This window comes from Giraffa tippelskirchi, chromosome 13, assembly GCF_054371585.1.
Source record: "Giraffa tippelskirchi isolate mGirTip1 chromosome 13, T2T-mGirTip1v1.2.pri, whole genome shotgun sequence".
In the NCBI taxonomy this organism is placed as follows: domain Eukaryota; kingdom Metazoa; phylum Chordata; class Mammalia; order Artiodactyla; family Giraffidae; genus Giraffa; species Giraffa tippelskirchi.
The window spans coordinates 29,845,835-29,864,056 of NC_137287.1; the positions used below are offsets into that span (position 1 = coordinate 29,845,835).

Here is an 18,222-nt window from a genome sequence, read left to right on the forward strand (position 1 = left end):
TACATTTTTTTCTATCTTTGAAAATTATGAGGATATTTTGGATTGAGATGACATGAATAATAATCTTCCCATTAAAAGCAATGAAAAAAGCTTCCCATTTAATGACTTTTTACTTAGCAACAGAATTTTCAGGAATGAATAAGGGTCATTAAAAAAAAGAGATAGGTGTATAGATTCTTCCCTAGGCAGAAATAGAACAACAGATAGTCATTCTCACTCACTCTTATTCTTACTTTTTCCACAAGTTTTTGACATAATATTAATATGGATTCCAAGCTTTTCTGCCCTTTTGGTGTAAATTACCCTGTGTAATTCCAAGGACTATAAAGATGATGGATTTTATTCCTGTGATTAGGTTATATTATGTGGCAGCTGTAAAGAGATAATCCCAATTATACTAATCTAATCACACAAGCCTTTAAAAAGTAGAGAGTTTTCTCTGGCTGAAAGAGAAGTTAGGGACACTTAAAGAATAAAAAAGGATTCAATTTCAGGGTGATTCTTGCTTGTCAAGGGAGGGGGCTACATGGCAAAAACCCGACATAAACCTCTAGAAGCTGAGAATTATCCCCTCAGCTTCTAGCTCGACAACTAGCAAGATAGTGGGAACCACAGTCCTACAACCATAAGGACATGAATTCTGCCAATGACCCAAAGGAACTTGGAAGCAGATTTTTCTCTGGCCGAATCTTCAGATTAAGATGAAGTTCAACAGATACCTTGATTTCAGCCTTGTAGCATCTCTAGCAGAGAATCCAGCCACCCTGCACCAGACTCCTGACCTATAGAACTCTGAGCAAATAGAAGTGTGTTATTTTAAGCTACTAAATTTATGGTAATTTCTTACACAGCAATAGAAAATGACTATGCCCCATATTAGTAAGAATAAACAGAATTATATTATAATTAAAAAAAATTTTTTTAAAAAAACACAGAATTTCAGAATCATAAAACAACCAAGGCTCATTTCTCACTCACTCAAATGTCTTGTGTATTTTATTAGAAGGGTTCCTCTCAAAATACTCACCCAGGGATCCAGGTTGCTAGAGGCTTCTTTTTAGGGCGTGTTTCTATGATTGCTAATGGAAGAGCAGAGCAAAGGGGCTTCACAGCAGCCTGACAATGACACGTGTCCCTCCTGTTCACAACCTATTAATTATGTGGCCTTGACCAAAGTCAAGGAGGCTAAGAAGTTCAATCTCTCTACACTGGTGAGCTATTGTCCTCTCAACCACAATCATCTGAATCTACCATCCCCCTTCATCCTCTTACTCACAAACCTTGGCAGATTTTACTGGCACCATGCATGTAGGGCTGTAAGGAAGAGCATGTCCATTCTGAGGTCTCAGACTGGCCATTGATTGATGGGATGAATCAAGCCCACAAGTGTATTCTCTTAAGCTCTCACACTCTTTACATTTTCAATTAGTTGCTAACATTTAAAAAATCAGAACTTTTCCCATAAACATCTGAAGATCTTCCTAAGATCTTGCAGGGAACTTCCCTGGTGGTCCAGTGGCTAACACTCTGTGCTCCCAGTGCTGGAGGCCCGGGTTTGATCCCTGGTTGGGGAACTGAATCCCACATGTTGCAACTAAAGATTCTGTATGCTGCAACTAAGACTCGGCCCAACCAAATTAAAACAAAGATAGCAGAAGACCTTGACCTGATCTATTTCAAAGAGCAAGGTAGAGTCATTTGGCCTGACCTACAATGTTTTCTAAAGAGCATTGTTGGGAGGTGGGAGGGGCTGTTCAGGATGGAGGGGACATGTATACCTATGGCTGATTCATATTGATGTATGGCAAAAACCATCACAATACCGTAAAGTAATTATCCTCCAATTAAAATAAATAAATAATTTAAAAAAATAAAGAGCACTGTTACATGAGAAAAATGCTAGTCAAACTCTTTTCCAGCATGTTTCTGCATACAAATGCAATAGAAAAAGATCTAAAAGAATACACACACCAAGCTATAAATCAGAGTTACCTACTGGCAATAGAATGAGATAGGGAGATTCCACAGCAGCCCAGAATGTAAATGAAGTGTTTTATCTGGCCAAGAAAATTCACCAAGTTTGACTTAATAAAGATAATAAGTTTATGCCTTAAATTGAGAAGAAGATCTTATTTCCATTTAAAGTTGTATTGTCTTAAACCCAGCAGAAAAAAAATTTCATGCACTGATGCTCTCACATAATCATTTTTATAAATTCTACATTTCACTTTTCTAAGTCAAGGACCCCGTGGACTATCCATGGAATTCTCCAGGCCAGAATACTGGAGTGAGTAGCTGTTCCCTTTTCCAGGGATCAAACCCAGGTCTCCCACATTGCAGGCAGATTCTTTACCATCTGAGCCACAAGAGAAGCCCAAGAATACTGGAGTGGGTAGCCTATCCCTTCTCCAGCGGATCTTCCTGACCCAGGAATTGAACCGGGGCCCCCTGCATTACAGGCAGATTCTTTACCAACTGAGCAATCAGGAAAGCCCTGAGTCAAGGACAAACAACCAGAAAACAACTTAGGAAGGAATTTTTTTTTTTTTTAATTCAGGGTATTTTACAAGTCAGAACAAATCACCTTCACTGATGTTTCCTGTTGAGCACTGTGTACAGCTGGTGGTGGTCCTATGCCGGTCTTGAGACTCTGAGAGGGCATGAAGCATCAGAGGGAGATTACAGTCCACAGTGCAGAGATTTTGCTCTGTAGTAGATAGCTGTGGTTGTGTCCCCTCAGCAGCCCCTCCATCTTCTGGAATGACTCCCCATCTACCAGGGACTTTTGCCACTTTTGGCCACTTATAAATTATTCCCCTCTTCCAAAACTCCAGTTTCCTTCTGGAAGTTTACTGCTCATTCATTGTGTTCAGAATCTCTGGTAAATCCAGGTGTCTACCTACCCTTTTGTATGGTCAGGCCACTTAGGATGGCTTTTTTTTTTGGCTGTTCCTCATGGCATGCAGGATCTTAGTTCCCTGACCAGGGACTGAACTCAGGCTACCCTGCAGTAGAAGCACAGAGTCTTAACCACTGGGCCACCAGGGAAGTCCCAAGATGGTCGTCCCCTTGTTCTCTGTACATCCCCTGCCCAATCAGTGCCTTCTTCACCTATACGCACTGCACATGACTGCCTTTTCTACATACCTGCCCCAGGCCCCAGCTAGTGATTGTTCTTATCAAAGGGGCAGAGAGGGGCATATCCCTCCACTGGTTTCCCTGGTAACTAAGAGAGCCCACCCAAGATCAGTTCCCCTATAATTGGTAGTCTTCCTGTCTCCCTGGAACAAAGACCACCACCAGACACTGTTCAGTGTCCACTGCACATGGAGGGATATTGTGCCAGGACCTGGCTTCAGTCATATAAGCTCCCGCATCCACTAAACCACTGATGTCTGTTATTGACCCCGGGCTCTTTTTTTGGTCTTAAAGCTGGGCATGTGCAGGCCTTGTTCAGTTCAGTTCAGTTCAGTTGCTCAGTCATGTCTGACTCTTTGTGACCCCATGGACTGCAGCATGCCAGGCCTCCCTGTCCATCACCAACTCCTGGAGTTTACTTAAACTCATGTCCATTGAGTCAGTGATGCCATCCAACCATCTCATCCTCTGTCGTCCCCTTCTCCTCCTGCCCTCAATCTTTCCCAGCATCAGGGTCTTTACAAATGAGTCAGCTCTTCGCATCAGGTGGCCAAAGGATTGGAGTTTCAGCTTCAACATCAGTCCTTCCAATGAACATTCAGGACTGATCTCCTTTAGGATGGACTGGTTGGATCTCCTTGCAGTTCAAGGGACTCTCAAGAGTCTTCTCCAACACCACAGTTCAATTCTTTGGCACTCAGCTTTCTATATAGTCCAACTCTCACATCCGTGCATGACTACTGGAAAAAGCCTTGTAAGCCTGCCCAATACTTCTTATAATAGACAAAATAATGATTTTCCTCAAACATATCCATTCCCTAATCCTCAGACCCCATGAGTATATTACAATATATGGCAAAAGGGAATTAAAGTTTCAGGTGGAGCTGAGGTCGCTAATCAGCCAACCTTAAAATAGGGAGATTGTGCTGAATAACAGGGGTGGAGATCAGTGTAATCATAAGGGTGCTCAAGAATGGAAGAGGGATGCAGAAGAGGAGAGTCAGGGAGATGAGAGAAATGAAACATTCAGAGGAGATGCAGCTTTCCTTGGCTTTGGAGGGGAAGGGAGGGGTCTGGGGGCCAAGGAAAGCAGATGGCCACTAGAAAGTGATAAAAGGCAAGAAGACAGACCCATTCCCAGAGCTTCCAGAAAGGAACGTGGCTGTGTTAACATCTTGGTTTCAGCCCGGTGAGACCTATGTCAGACTTCTGACCTCCAGAACTATGAGATAATAGATTTGTGTGCTATTAAGCCTTAAGTCTTTCTGGCTGATCCTTCCCTCAACTGGATGCCCAGAAACATCTCTGCTTTCTCCCAGCATGAGAACCGTTTTCTTCTTTGTCTGATTCTCAAGCGTCCTTTTAACAAACACATCCTTTAGTTTAAATTTCTTGAAGTTGTGCTCTTATTGTGCTGTGCTGTGCTAAGTGGCTTCAGTTGTGTCCAGCTTTTTGTGACCACATGGACTGTAACCTGCCAGGCTCCTCTGTCCATGGGGGTTCTCCAGGCCAGAACACTGGAGTGCGTTGCCGTGTTCTCCTCCAGGGGATCTTCCCGACCAGGGATCGAGCCTGGGTCTTTTATGTCTTCTGCATTGGCAGGCAGGTTCTTTACCACTGAGCCGCCTGGGAAGCCTGTGCTCCTATTACTGGCAGTGAAGTGTCCTGATCATATGTGCTAGATTGGACAGAGGACCATTTTTCAATAGATTTTTTCATTCCCAAGGATTATTATAAGCAGAATTAAAGTATTCATGAACACTTAGTTAACCAGTTAATGACAGTAGTTAGAATCCCTTGTAGGTAGCCAAGATTCGTATGGATGAAACCTGTCCCTGTAAGATGTCTTTCTTTTTTTTTTTAATATATATTTATTTTTATTTATTTATTTGGCTGCACCAGAACTTAGATTGGCACTCGGCATCTTTAGTTGCAGCATGCGAACTCTCAATTGTGGTATGTGGGACCTAGTTCCCTGACCAGGGATCAACCTGGGTCCCCTGCATTGAGAGCTCGGAGTCTTAGCCCCTGAACCACCAGGGAAGTCCCTAAGAATGTCTTTCTTATCCTATATTTCTCTCAAAAAGAAAAAAAGAGTAAGGACAGAACGGGGTGGTAGATAAAGAGTCTGGGCTTCCAAGTCATGCAGGTCAAATTTCAAATTCCACCACTTATGCTTACAAGCTGTGTGACCTTGGCCGTGTGACATGTTGGTTGGAGACCTCCATCCACTCAGCCTCTGGTTTTCCACTTGATGTTTTGATCGCCATGCTTCTGACCCCTGTCTCCCAATTTTCAATTTGTTCAAGGGAAACCTCTCTATTGCTCCCTCAAGACTGTAAAAGTTTGAGTATTTTCTAGTCTCAATTTCCTCCTCTGAGAAATATGGATAATGCCACACCAATTTTGAAGATGAAAGGAAATAATACACAGAAATGAATTATACTGATCTTGGCACATAGTGAGGATTCAACAAATGCTGGTTGACAACATAGCACCAAGGACAGATGAGCCTCTTTGAGCTTCAGTTTCCTCACTTTTAAAATGAGATTGGCATCTTTCACACATAAACTGTTAGAATTTTAAAAGATGAGACATTTAAAGTGCTTGTCCAGCACAAAAATTGGTTTCCTTTAGCTCTCCTATTCTTAGAGAAAGATACCCGAAGCAGCATCCATACGCTCTAGTTCTTCTTTCCCATTTCACCTAATAACATCAACCTTCTATTTCTGTGAGGACAGAACCAGAGTTAGGGCTGTGCTCATTTCCCCCCACCCCCACCTCAAGGCATGCAGGATCTCAGTTTCCAGACCAGGGATCAAACCCATGCCCCCTGCAGTGAAAGCATAGATTCCTAGCCATTGGATCATGAGGAAGGTTCCCAGGGTTGTGCTCATTTCTAAAGCTATTTGACAAGAACGTGATCAACTAATCTTGATTAACCCTGTCTATGGTTAAAGTTGTTCAGTTGCTAAGTCACGTCCAACTCTTTGCAACCCCATGGACTGGAGCGTACGAGACTCTTCTGTCCTTCACTATCCCCCAGTGTTTGCTCAGATTCATGTCCATTGAGTTGATGATGCTATCTAACCATCTCATCCTCTGCCATCTCCTTCTCCTGCCCTCAGTTTTTCCCAGCATCAGGGTCTTTTCCAATGAATCAGCTCTTCACATCAGGTGCCCAAAGTATTAGAGCTTTAGCTTCAGTATCAGACTTTCCAGTGAATATTCAGGGTTGATTTCCATTAGGACTGACTATCTTGATCTCCTTGCTGTCCAAGGGACTCTCAAGAGACTTCTCTAGCACCACAATTTGAAACCATCAATTCTTCAGCACTTAGCTTATTTATGGTCTAACTTTCACATCCTTACATGACCATTGGAAAAACCATAGCTTTGACTATATGGACCTTTGTTGGCAAAGTGATGTCTCTGCTTTTTAATATGCTCTCTAGGTTTGTCATAGCTTTCCTTCCAAGGAGAAAGCATCTTTTAATTTCATGGCTGCAGTCAACATCCTCTGTGATTTTGGAGCCCAAGAAAATAAAATGTCACTCCTCCCACCTTTTTCCCTTCTATTCGCCATGAAGTGATGGGATCAGATGCCATGATCTTTGTTTTTTGAATGTTGAGTTTTAAGCCAGCTTTTACACTGTCCTCTTTTACCCTCATAAAGAAGCTCTTTAGTTCCCCTTCACTTTCTGCCATTAGAGTGGTATCATTTGCATATCTGAGATTGTTGCTATTTCTGCCAGCAATCTTGATTCCAGCTTGTGATTCATCTAGCCTGGCATCTCGCATGATGTACTCTGCATAGAAATTAAATAAGCAGGGTAACAATATACAGCCCTGTCATACTCCTTTCCCAATTTGGATCCAGTCAGTTGTTCCATGTCTGGTTCTAACTACTGATACTTGACCCATATACAGGTTTCTTAGGAAACAGGTAAGGGGGTCTGGTATTCATATCTCTTTCCACAGTTTCAGGGTGAGAAACCTGAGACAATAAAGATTTTCTGATCTTTCCAGAAAAGCAACTCCTCAGACCCAAGGTCCTCAGAAAGTAGATGACATGTCTGTATGTCTGCTTTAACTGCTCATCTGAGTTGGGGAGGAGGAATGGATTAAGTATCTATTTGCCAATTACATTTTTGCTGAAATTCATATAAGCATTGACTAGGAAGTTAAAGGCAGAATGGTTTTAAAGAAAATAACAGAAGATTACCAGTTGAGACACATACATTAACAACAACAACAGCAAAAAAAAAAAAAAAAAAAAAACAAGACTTCCCTGGTGGTCCAGTGGTTAAGAATCCACCTGCCAATGCAGGAGACATGTGATCAGTGAGGGCGGGGTGGAGGGGGTGGGGGGCTGGGGGTGGGATGGACACAACTGCTAAGTTCGCTGTCTAGAGCCTGCCGCTAGAGCAGTAACTACCGAATCCTGTGTACGTAGTGCCCACGCTCCACAGCAAGAGAACGGCCCCTGCGCATCACAACCAGAGAAAGCTGGTACACAGCAACAAACACCCACCCCACTCAAAGAAATAAAAAGTTTTTCCATTACTCCCATTTTTGTTGGTACATAAGCCATGCAGCTATATAAAATACATCCCAATTCTGCACTACATGTATTACATGTACTGAAAGTGATTTTAAAGTAGTTTTGTTGAGAATAACATATTAGTTTTGGCTGACTTAAGTACATTTTACTGTATGTTAAAATCTAATAGAAAATTATTAGCTCTGGATGTGCAATAATATTGTACTCACCCAGGAAAAACAAAAGATATAAAATTACCTAAAAGAAATATTTTGGCACCGATGATTAATGTTCTGTAGCAAAGGTAGAGTAATCATAAATTTAAATCTAATATATGAGGAATTGACCTTACTTTCCCTCTGATCTGGCTGTGTGGTCTGTGGTTTGTTTTCTTTAAAAAAAAAAAAAATCTGTGTTTAAAAATATCTTATCTGCACTGTGGTTTGTACTGCAGATCTTGGCCACTAGGGGCAGCATCAGCTATGACTTTTCTTTGATTGCTGGGTAATTTGGGTGCTTATTTTGTGTATGTAGGAAAATCACAGTAGCTGACTCTTTGACTGGGAAATCACGTCTCTTTGGGCCTCAGTTTCCCCAGGAAGGATTTGGACTACATGAGGTCTGAGGTCCTGACAGTTAAAATTCCATGACTCAATGATCATTATTTTGTTGTTATTAAGACAGAATAGCAAAGAGAAAGAAAGAAAGAAAGTGAAGTCGCTCAGTCGTGTCCGACTCTTTGCGACCCCATGGACTGTAGCCTACCAGGCTCCTCCGTCCATGGGATTCTCCAGGCAAGAATACTGGAGTGGGTTGCCATTTCCTTCTCCAGGGGATCTTCCCGACCCAGGGATCGAACCCGGGTCTCCTGCATTGGAGGCAGACACTTTAACCTCTGAGCCACCAGGGAATGAATATAGCAAAGAGAACTGAGTTCTAATTCCAGGTATGACATTACTTTTGCTCTATGACTCAGGACAAGTCAACTACTCTCACTAGTTCTTAGTCTTAATATTTATTTTATTTATTTATTTGGCTGCACTGGGTCTCAACTGCAGCGCTTGAGCTTTCTTGTTGTGGAGCACAGGCTCTAGAGCCCACAGGCTTCGATAGTTGCAGCACACAGGCTTAGTTACTCCACGGCATGTGAGATCTTACCCAACTAGGAATCAAACCCGAGCCCCCTGCACTGGGAGGTGGATTCTTAACCACTGGACCACCAGGGAAGTCCCTGGTTTGTTAGTTTTCTTAATTGTGAGATGAGATGAAGTTAGGATTTTCCTAATGCCAGTTCTTCTTACTACAAAGATGACGATGATAATGATGGTGGTGGTGGCAGTGGTGGTGATGATGGGGAAAAGGAGAATAAGAGAATGAAGGTGATAAAGAAGGCAAGTGCGTGCATGCTAAGTCACTTCAGTCGTGTCCGACTCTTTGCAACCCTAGGGACTGTAGCCCGCCAGGCCCCTCTGTCCATGGGATTTGAATATTGGAGTGGGTTGCCATGACCTCCTCCAGGGGATCTTCCCAACTCAGGGATCGAACCCACATCTCTTGTGTCTCTTGCATTGGCAGGCAGGTTCTTTACCACTAATACCACCTGGGAAGCCGAAAGAAGACAGCACAAGACAAATAACTACTGATCCCTTATTAATTGCCATGCCGAATCCTAAGAGCTTTATCTGAATAATTTCATACAATACCCTTTGAAACTCTATGATAAAGGTACCATATACTTATCCTCATTTTCAGCCAAAGAAACAGGTTCTGAGAGGCTGAGAGTGTGGCTTGAAGTCTTGATAGTTGCTTTACAATGTTGTGTTAGTTTCTGCCATACAACCATGTGAATCAGCTATAAGTATACATCTATCCCCTCCCTCTTGAGCCTTCCTCCCACCCTCACCTCAGTTCTGATGAGACCCTGAACCTAAGCTTCTAAACCACAATCCTGTCTTGCTTCTTACAGTATCACTTGGGGATTTCAAAGCCTGACAAATGCATCTTCTTCTTAGATTTCTACCTCCAGAAAATGATGAACCGATTTTTGCCCAAAGGGGGCTATATATTGCTGGTAGTACACTTGTTGATTTTAGATGATGCACAGAGTCAGGCCCCACAGGGGGGACAGTACCTCCTTTAAAAATATACAGTTTTTAAAATGTGAACCCTGTTTTTAGCCTGCCTCTGATCAAACACCATTTGTAAGTAAGGAAGTTACTCTTGTGCCTGTTTCATCCTTAGTCCATTGGCGATGCAATAATACTGAATTGAACTCTTTGTGTTGTCATGAATAGTTAAATAAAGTAATATTTGTAAAGGACTTGGGATAGTGCCTACGAAACAAGTGTCTTGAAATGTTTTATTATTCCTTTCAATGTATTAATAGTCAACAAGAGCAAACCCTATAGTGGTAAATTTTGCACATCTAAAACTTGATAAACTAATAAATTCACTTTCTTTTTCTTATAATATTGTTTTCCCAAGCCCTTCTTTTTCCTGGAATCTTGAACATACCATGTTTTATAAGGAAATATTACCTTGTGGTGGAGAAGGAAATGGCAACCCACTCCAGTATTCTTGCCTAGAGAATCCCGTGGACAGAGGAGCCTGGTGGGCTGCCATCCATGGGGATGCACAGAGTTGGACACGACTGAAGCGACTTAGCAGCAGCAGCAGCAGCAGCAGAGGGAGTTAGTAGCAGTTGAGGGAGAGTCAGCATTTGGTCAGCTTAACAAGGACTTAAAGGCAACTAGTAAACATGATGCAATTTTTCTCTGATTAAAAAATAAATTAAAAATTAAATAAATATTATGACCCCTCAGTTCAGTTCAGTTCAGTTCAGTCGCTCTGTCGTGTCCGACTCTTTGAGACCCCATGAATCGCAGCACACCAGGCCTCCCTGTCCATCACCAACCCCCAGAGCTTACCCAAACCCATGTCCATTGAGTCGGTGATGACATCCAACCATCTCATCCTCTGTTATTCCCTTCTCCTCCTGCCCCCAATCCTTCCCAGCATCAGGGTCTTTTCCAATGAATCAACTCTTCGCATGAGGTGGCCAGAGGATTGGAGTTTCAGCTTCGACATCAGTCCTTCCAATGAACAACCAGGACTGATCTCCTTTAGGATGGACTGGTTGGATCTCCTTGCAGTCCAAGGGACTCTCAAGAGTCTTCTCCAACACCACAGTTCAAAAGCATCAATTCTTCGGCGCTCAGCTTTCTTCACCGTCCAACTCTCACATCCATACATGACCACTGGAAAAACCATAGCCTTGACTAGACGGACCTTTGTTGGCAAAATAATGTCTCTGCTTTTAAATATGCTATCTAGGTTGGTCATAACCTTCCTTCCAAGGAGTAAGGGTCTTTTAATTTCATGACTGCAATCACCATCCTACTTGAATGTAAAAACAAAATAAAAAATTAAAACAATAAAAATGCACAACTTAAAAACAATTGTAGGCTCACAGGAAGTTGCTGTTAAGAGCAGTTATGTAGAATGCCATGAACTCTTCACCTGGCTGCCTCCATTGGTGGCACCTTGTGTCCTGAAGTGCCATATCAAACCCAGGAATTTGACGCTGGTGCAGTATAGTTTATCAGATAACAGACCTTATTCAGACGTCATCAGTTTTTTGACACCTATATATGTGTGTGCGTGCATAGCTCTGTGCAATTCTATCCCATGCATAGCTTTGTGTAACCACCACTACAGTCTTGTTTCAGAACAGATTACCACAAGGGAACTCTATCGTCTGTATTCCCTCTTCAATTCACTTATCCTTAGCATGTGACCCTTTCCACTCTGTTTTTTTCTTTTGGCTGTTCTGGGTCTTTGCTGCTGCAGGGGTGGGTGGCACCCCAGGGCCAGAACAAGCAGTAGTCTTCTTCGGAAGGTCTGACCAGCCTCCGCCAAAGTCTCCTGAGCTGAGAGCAGGTGATGTCACCAAAGGACAGGTCTGCAGTTTTCTCGAACGAGCCAGGAGGGAAATGGGGAGAAAACTCATTGCTGTCTGTCCAGAAGAACCAAATGTGCATGGACGCTGGCGCTGCAGAGCTCATACGACAGGCAATAAACACGAGCATCTAGTGAAGATGGCTCCACTAAGTGTTTAACTCATTATTTCAGCTTCTGTGTCTCTTCTTATGAGAGTAATTCAAAGACTATATTACGGCACTGTCAGATAAATGGTTGAAACCCATGCTAAGTGAGCCAGAAAAATCAATTAATTTGTATACCCTTACTGCTAGAAATAATAATGTCCGGTTTGTTCCTTTTCTGGGCTGAGGAATTTTTAGGGTGATTTGGTTGATGGTCCTTGAAGTTTCACTTTGTCTAGGAGATGGTAGAGTTGGCTTGTTGGCTGAAATCATTCATTCATCTCTTCATGTTTTTATTAAGTAATTTGGCTGCATTAGGTCTTAGCTGCAGCAGGCAGGATCTTCGTTGCATCATGCAGGGTCTTTCCTTGTGATGCACACACTTTCTGGCTGTGTCTCTCGGGCTCCCGAGTATACAGGCTCAATAGTTGTGGCACATGGGCTTGGTTGCTCTGCATGTGGGATCTTAGTTCTCTGACCAGGGATCAAACCCATGGCCCCTACATTGCAAGATGGATTCTTAACCATTGGACCATCAGAGACATCCCCTCATCTCCTAATTTATTCCATAAATTTTGTTGAACCCCAAACCCCAGCAATGTACTAGACACAGTCCTAGGAGCTAGAGATATAGGGATTGAATACATGAAATTTCTTACCTTCTTGGAGCTTACGTTTCATGAGTGAGGCAGAGGGTAAACAGGTAAATGTGTCATGTCAGGCCACACAGTGGCAAGGAAACAAACATACTGCAGAAGAATGGAGAGAGAAATGAAGATCCCTCTGAGGGGAGGGTCGTCTGAGTCATGAATCATAGCATTTACTGAACACTTACTACATGCTAGATATTCTGTGGGTGGTGGAAAGATGACTAGAGGGAATAACATGGTTTACTGGTTACCCACCTCGTGGGCAAGGTGTAAATCACAATAACAATGATTATAAGTTATCCCTTGATATCCCTCCAAGATGGGTGTTTTTTCCCATTTTACAGTGAAGATTTGGACATTCAGAAATGTTTAATTACTCTTCACAGAAGAAAAGTTCCAGCACTAAGACTCTACCACAGGTCTGTTTGCTTTTAAAGCTGTTTCACTCATACCACTGTACAGACAGAATTGGAGAAGGGATCAGTGAGTAAAACACCTTTGGTGTCACCAAACATGCCATGAAAAGATCTTGAACTGTCAAATACAAACTAAACCACAAGGTCCTCCTAATTTGATTTTATCTCAACAATGAATCCAAAGGGATTTGAGGGTCTTATAGGTCTTGTGTTCAGAGTTCTGAACATTATTACTGATGAGAAATATGTGAAAGTGGGGACTTCCCTGGTGGTCCAGTGGTTAAGAATCCACCTTCCAATGCAGGAGACACAGGTTTGATCCCTGGTCAAGGAAGAATCCACACGCTGTGGGGCAATTAAGCCCATTTGCCACAACTACTGAAGCCTCACTCCCTATAGACTGTGCGCCACAAGAGAAGCACTGCAATGAGAAGCCTGTGCACTGCAAGGAAGAGTAGCCCCTGCCTACTACAACTAGGGAAAAGCCCACGCACAGCGGCAAAGACCCAATGCAGCCAAAAAAAAAAAAGTGAAAGTACTGGCAAACCAAAAAACGTGGTTAACATGCTTTTGAATTACAAAAATTTTGACTCATAGAAATAGAAAAAAAATTGAGCATTTTGCAGATATCAACCCAGGCCTTTCTGCCCTATTCTAGATGCATCTATCCAACTGTCTATGAGCATCTCTACTTGGTTATCTATCAGGCATCTCAAACTCAGCATGCCCCCAAATTAAACTCCCCAAAGCTGCACCATTGTTTCCATCTCATGTCCTGACAACTCCATCCTTCCAGTGGCTTGGGACAATATCTTAGAAATATCCTTGTCTTCTTTTGACATCCAAGCTCTCATGAAATCGTGCCAACTGTATCCTCAAAATACATTCAGAGTCCAACCACAAGTCTCTGTCTCCACCTTTAGCATCCTGTTCTGAGACATCATTGACTTTTGCCTGGATCCCAGCAACATCCTCTTAACAGGCTTCCCAGCTTCTCTCCTTCCCTCCATTCAATTCTCAATGCAGCTGACAGAGTGAGCCCTTTAAAAACATAAGTCATAAATATACGATATTTGTTTTTCTCATTCTGACTTACTTCACTCTGTGCAACAGATTCTAGGTTGACCTAGGTCTCTTTGAATGACCCAGTTTCACTCCTTTTTATAGCTGAGTAATATTCCATTGTATACATGTACCACATCTCCTTTATCCATTCATCTGTCCATGGACATTTATGTTGCTTCCATGTCCTGGCTGTTGTAAATAGTGCTGCAATGAACTTCAGGGTGCATGTATCTTTTTGAATTATGCTTTTCTCAAGATATATACCCTGTAGTAGATTGCTGGGTCATATAGTAGGAGTCTAGAAAAATGGTACAGATGAACCTACTTGCAGGGAAGGAATAGAGATGCAGATATAGAAAACAGACATGTGAGCATGCGGGGGCAGGGGTAAATTGGAGATTGGGATTGACAAATGTGCATTGCTGTATGTGCAACAGATAGCTAGATGGAAGATGCTGTATAGTATAGTCGGGAGGCTCAGCTTGATGCTCCATGATGACCTAGAAGGGTGGGATGGGGGATGGAGGTGGGAAGAGGGGCCAAGAGGGAGGGGATATATATATATATGCATATACCTGACACCAAGGGAACATTTCATGTAAAGATGGGCACAGTAAAGGACAGAAATGGTATGGACCTAACAGAAGCAGAAGATATTAAGAAGAGGTGGCAAGAATACACAGAAGAACTATACAAAAAAGATCTTCATGACCTAGATAACCATGATGGTGTGATCATTCACCTAGAACCAGACATCCTGGAATGCAAAGTCAAGTGGGCCTTAGGAAGCATCACAACAAACAAAGCTAGTGGAGGTGATGGAATTCCAGTTGAGCTCTTTCAAATCCTAAAAGATGATGCTGTGAAAGTGCTGCACGCAATATGCCAGCAAATTTGGAAAACTCAGCAGTGGCCACAGGACTGGAAAATGTCAGTTTTCATTCTGCTTCCAAAGAAAGGCAATGGCAAAGAATGTTCAAACTACTGCACAATTGTACTCATCTCACATGCTAGCAAAGTAATGCTCAAAATTCTCCAAGCCAGGCTTTAACAGTACATGAACCGTGAACTTCCAGATGTTTAAGCTGGATTTAGAAAAGGCAGAAGAACCAGAGATTAAATTACCAACATCCCTTGGATCATTGAGAAAGCAAGAGAGTTCCAGAAAAACATCTACTTCTGCTTTATTGATATGCCAAAGCCTTTGACTGTGTGGATCACAACAAATCGTGGAAAATTCTTCAAGAGATGGGAATGCCAAACCACCTGACCTGCCTCCTGAGAAATCTGTGTGCAGGTCAAGAAGCAACAGTTACAACCAGACATGGAACAACAGACTGGTTCCAAATCGGGAAAGGAGTGCGTCAAGACTGTACATTGTCACCCTGATTATTTAACTTATATGCAGAGTACATCATGCAAAATGCCAGGCTGGATGAAGCACAAGCTGGAATCAAGATTTCCAGGAGAAACATCAAACATCAGATACCCATACAACACCACCCTTATGGCAGAAAGCGAAGAAGACCTAAAGAGCCTCTTGATGAAAGTGAAAGAGGAGAGTGGAAAAAGTTGGCTTAAAACTCAACATTCAGAAAGCTAAAATCATGGCATCCAGTCCCATCACTTCATGGCAAATAGATGGGGAAACAATGGAAACAGTGAGAGGATTTATTTTGGGGGGCTCCAAAATCACCGCAGATGGTGACTACAGCAATGAAATTAAAAGACACTTGTTCCTTGGAAGAAAATCTATGGCCAACCTAGACCACATATTAAAAAGCAGAGGCATTACTTTGCTGACAAAGGTCCATATAGTCAAAGCTATGGTTTTTCCAGTAGTCATGTATGGATGTGGGAGTTGGACTATAAAGAAGGCTGAACACTGAAGAATTGATGATTTTGAACTGTGGTGTTGGAAAGGACTCTTAAGAGTCCCTTGGACTGCAAGGAGATACAACAAGTCAAACCTAAAGGAAATCAGTCCTGAATATTCATTGGAAGGACTGATGCTGAAGCTAAAACTCCAATACTTTGGCCACCTGATGCAAAGAACTGACTCATTTGAAAAGACCCTGATGCTGGGAAAGATTGAGGGCAGGAGGAGAAGGGAAAGACAGAGGATGAGATGGTTAGATGGCATCACCAACTCGATGGACATGAATTTGAGCAAGCTCTGGGAGTTGGTGGTGGACAGAGAAGCCTGGCGTGCTGCAGTCCATGGTGTCACAAAGAGTTGGACACAACTGAGCGACTGAACTGAACTGAACTGAATTGATACCTGATTCACTTTGTTGTACAACACTGTAAAGCAACTGTGCTCCAATTAAAAAAAAAAAAAAGTGTTCCAGTTGCTCCAGAAAAAAGTAAGTTGTATTATGTCATGCCTCTGCTCCGAATTTTGCAGTGGCACCCCATTTTACTCAAAATGGTTTTACTAAAAAACCAAACCTCTTATGATGGCATAAAAGGACTTTATGTGATAAACTCCCATCAACTCCATGACTGCTTCTGTTACTCCACTCCAGTTGTTCATCTGCTCCTAGATCACAGGTCTCCTTACTGCTCCTGCAAGTTCCAGGCATTCTCTTCCACCTCCTTGGAGCCTTTGCTCTAGCTTTTCTCTCTATCAAGACACTCTTCCCCACAGAAATCTACTTGGCTAACTCTCTCATCCTCCAGATCTTTGCTGAAATGTTATCTTCTCAATGAAGGTGACCCTGACCACCCTTTTAAATAATATAACCCATGTGCTCCCCTGCTGTAGCTTGCTCAGTCCTCTTCATCTTGCTCTACCTCTTTTTTCCACATACTATCAACATCATCTTCTATCACATTACATGCGTGGATGCTAAGTTGCTTCAGTCATGTCCAGCTCTTTGCGATCCTATGGACTGTAGCCTGCCAGGCTCCTCTGTCCATGGGATTATCCAGACAAGAATACTGGAGTGGGTAGACATTTCCTCCTACCCTCCAGGGGATCTTCCCAATTCAGGAATCAAACTTGAGTCTCCTGAATCTCCAGCATCTCCTGCATTATAGGTGAATTCTTTACCTCTGAGCCACAGGGGAGGCCCTATCACATTACATCATCTATCTGAAAAGTGAAAGTAAAGTCGCTCAGTCGACTCTTTGCGACCCCATGGGCTGTAGCCTACCAGGCTTCTCTGTCCATAGGATTTTTCAGGTAAGAACACTGGAGTGGGTTGCCATTTCCTTCTCCAGGAAATCTTCTGACCCAGGGATTGAACCCGAGTCTCCCGCATTGTAGGCAGACACTTTACCATCTGAGCCACCAAGGAAGTCATCTATCTAGTATATGTATTATGTGAATTCCCCTGACAAAATGTAAGCTCCACAGAGACAAATGTCTTTGTTTTATTCGCTCCTGTATCCCAAGCCCCCAAAGCAATGCCTGAAACTGAGTAGACAGGCAATAGATATTTGCAGAACAAATAAAAGAATTTCCCTAAGAAGATACGCTCCCAATTCCCATCAGCCTAACTTGGAGTTCTGCATGTTTTTGTTTAACTGAGAAAGCCTAGAACAGTACTGTATGAAGAATGAGACACCAGGATTTCATTTTTCTAGTTCATCTCCTCTGAGGATCGCACACAAGCTGGGGATAAATGTCATACCAACAACTCTGGGGGCTGGAAACAGAGTAACCACGGGCAGTTAGAAATTCACAGCTTGTGTCGGGCATCCAGCAATGCAAGCAGCAGCTGGTTTGCCCCACATGCAAACCCTCCAGGAGAAGGCAGCTGCAGTCCATGTCATTTCAGAAGAGTTCGGATTCTGTTAGAAAAACTGGCAAGATGTGCCCCTTTGCATCTTTTTTTTTTTTTAATTTTTATTATTCTCTTTCCAGAGAGGAGAACCAAGCACTTTTGTGGCTTAATCTCTGCTACAACAAAAATCCCTCCAACATTGTGTCCTAAAGTGAAAGACTGGGCAGCAAGGTGCACTGAGCAGGTTAAGAGGGAAGAGGATGCAAGGCACAAGGTAAAGGGTCTCTTTTGTGGGTATCACAGTGTGTGCCATCATTATCACTGGAGGGAGGGAAAGAGGAAAGGGGTAGATGCAGATATGGTAGTGGAAAGATGAGGGGAGAAGACATGGACCATCGTCTTAGTAAGAAAGAGAACTCAGTAGGGAAACCCAGCAGGTGTGCCCTGCTGGGCTTGAGGCCAATTCTGATGTGAAGTCTTATGTTTAAAGTGACCATTGTAACAGCTTTGTTTTAAAATAAGGAACTACATCAATACAGGGACTTCCTTGGTGGTCCAGTGGCTAAGATTCCATGT

The 18,222-nt window shown here is 42.7% G+C and overlaps 1 long non-coding RNA gene and 1 other non-coding gene across 2 annotated transcripts in view; one reads left to right on the forward strand and one right to left on the reverse strand.

The window, feature by feature from the left end:
- Positions 1–18,222, forward strand: part of LOC145533282 (uncharacterized) — a 62,402-nt gene that overhangs the window by 41,576 nt on the left and 2,604 nt on the right. The window contains exon 3 of the long non-coding RNA XR_014073974.1: positions 17,787–17,920. This is a non-coding gene — a long non-coding RNA (uncharacterized LOC145533282). The remainder of the gene's footprint in view (positions 1–17,786; positions 17,921–18,222) is intronic.
- On the reverse strand, positions 8,520–8,591 carry TRNAW-CCA (transfer RNA tryptophan (anticodon CCA)). The gene has a single exon. It is a non-coding gene; the product is annotated as a tRNA-Trp (tRNA).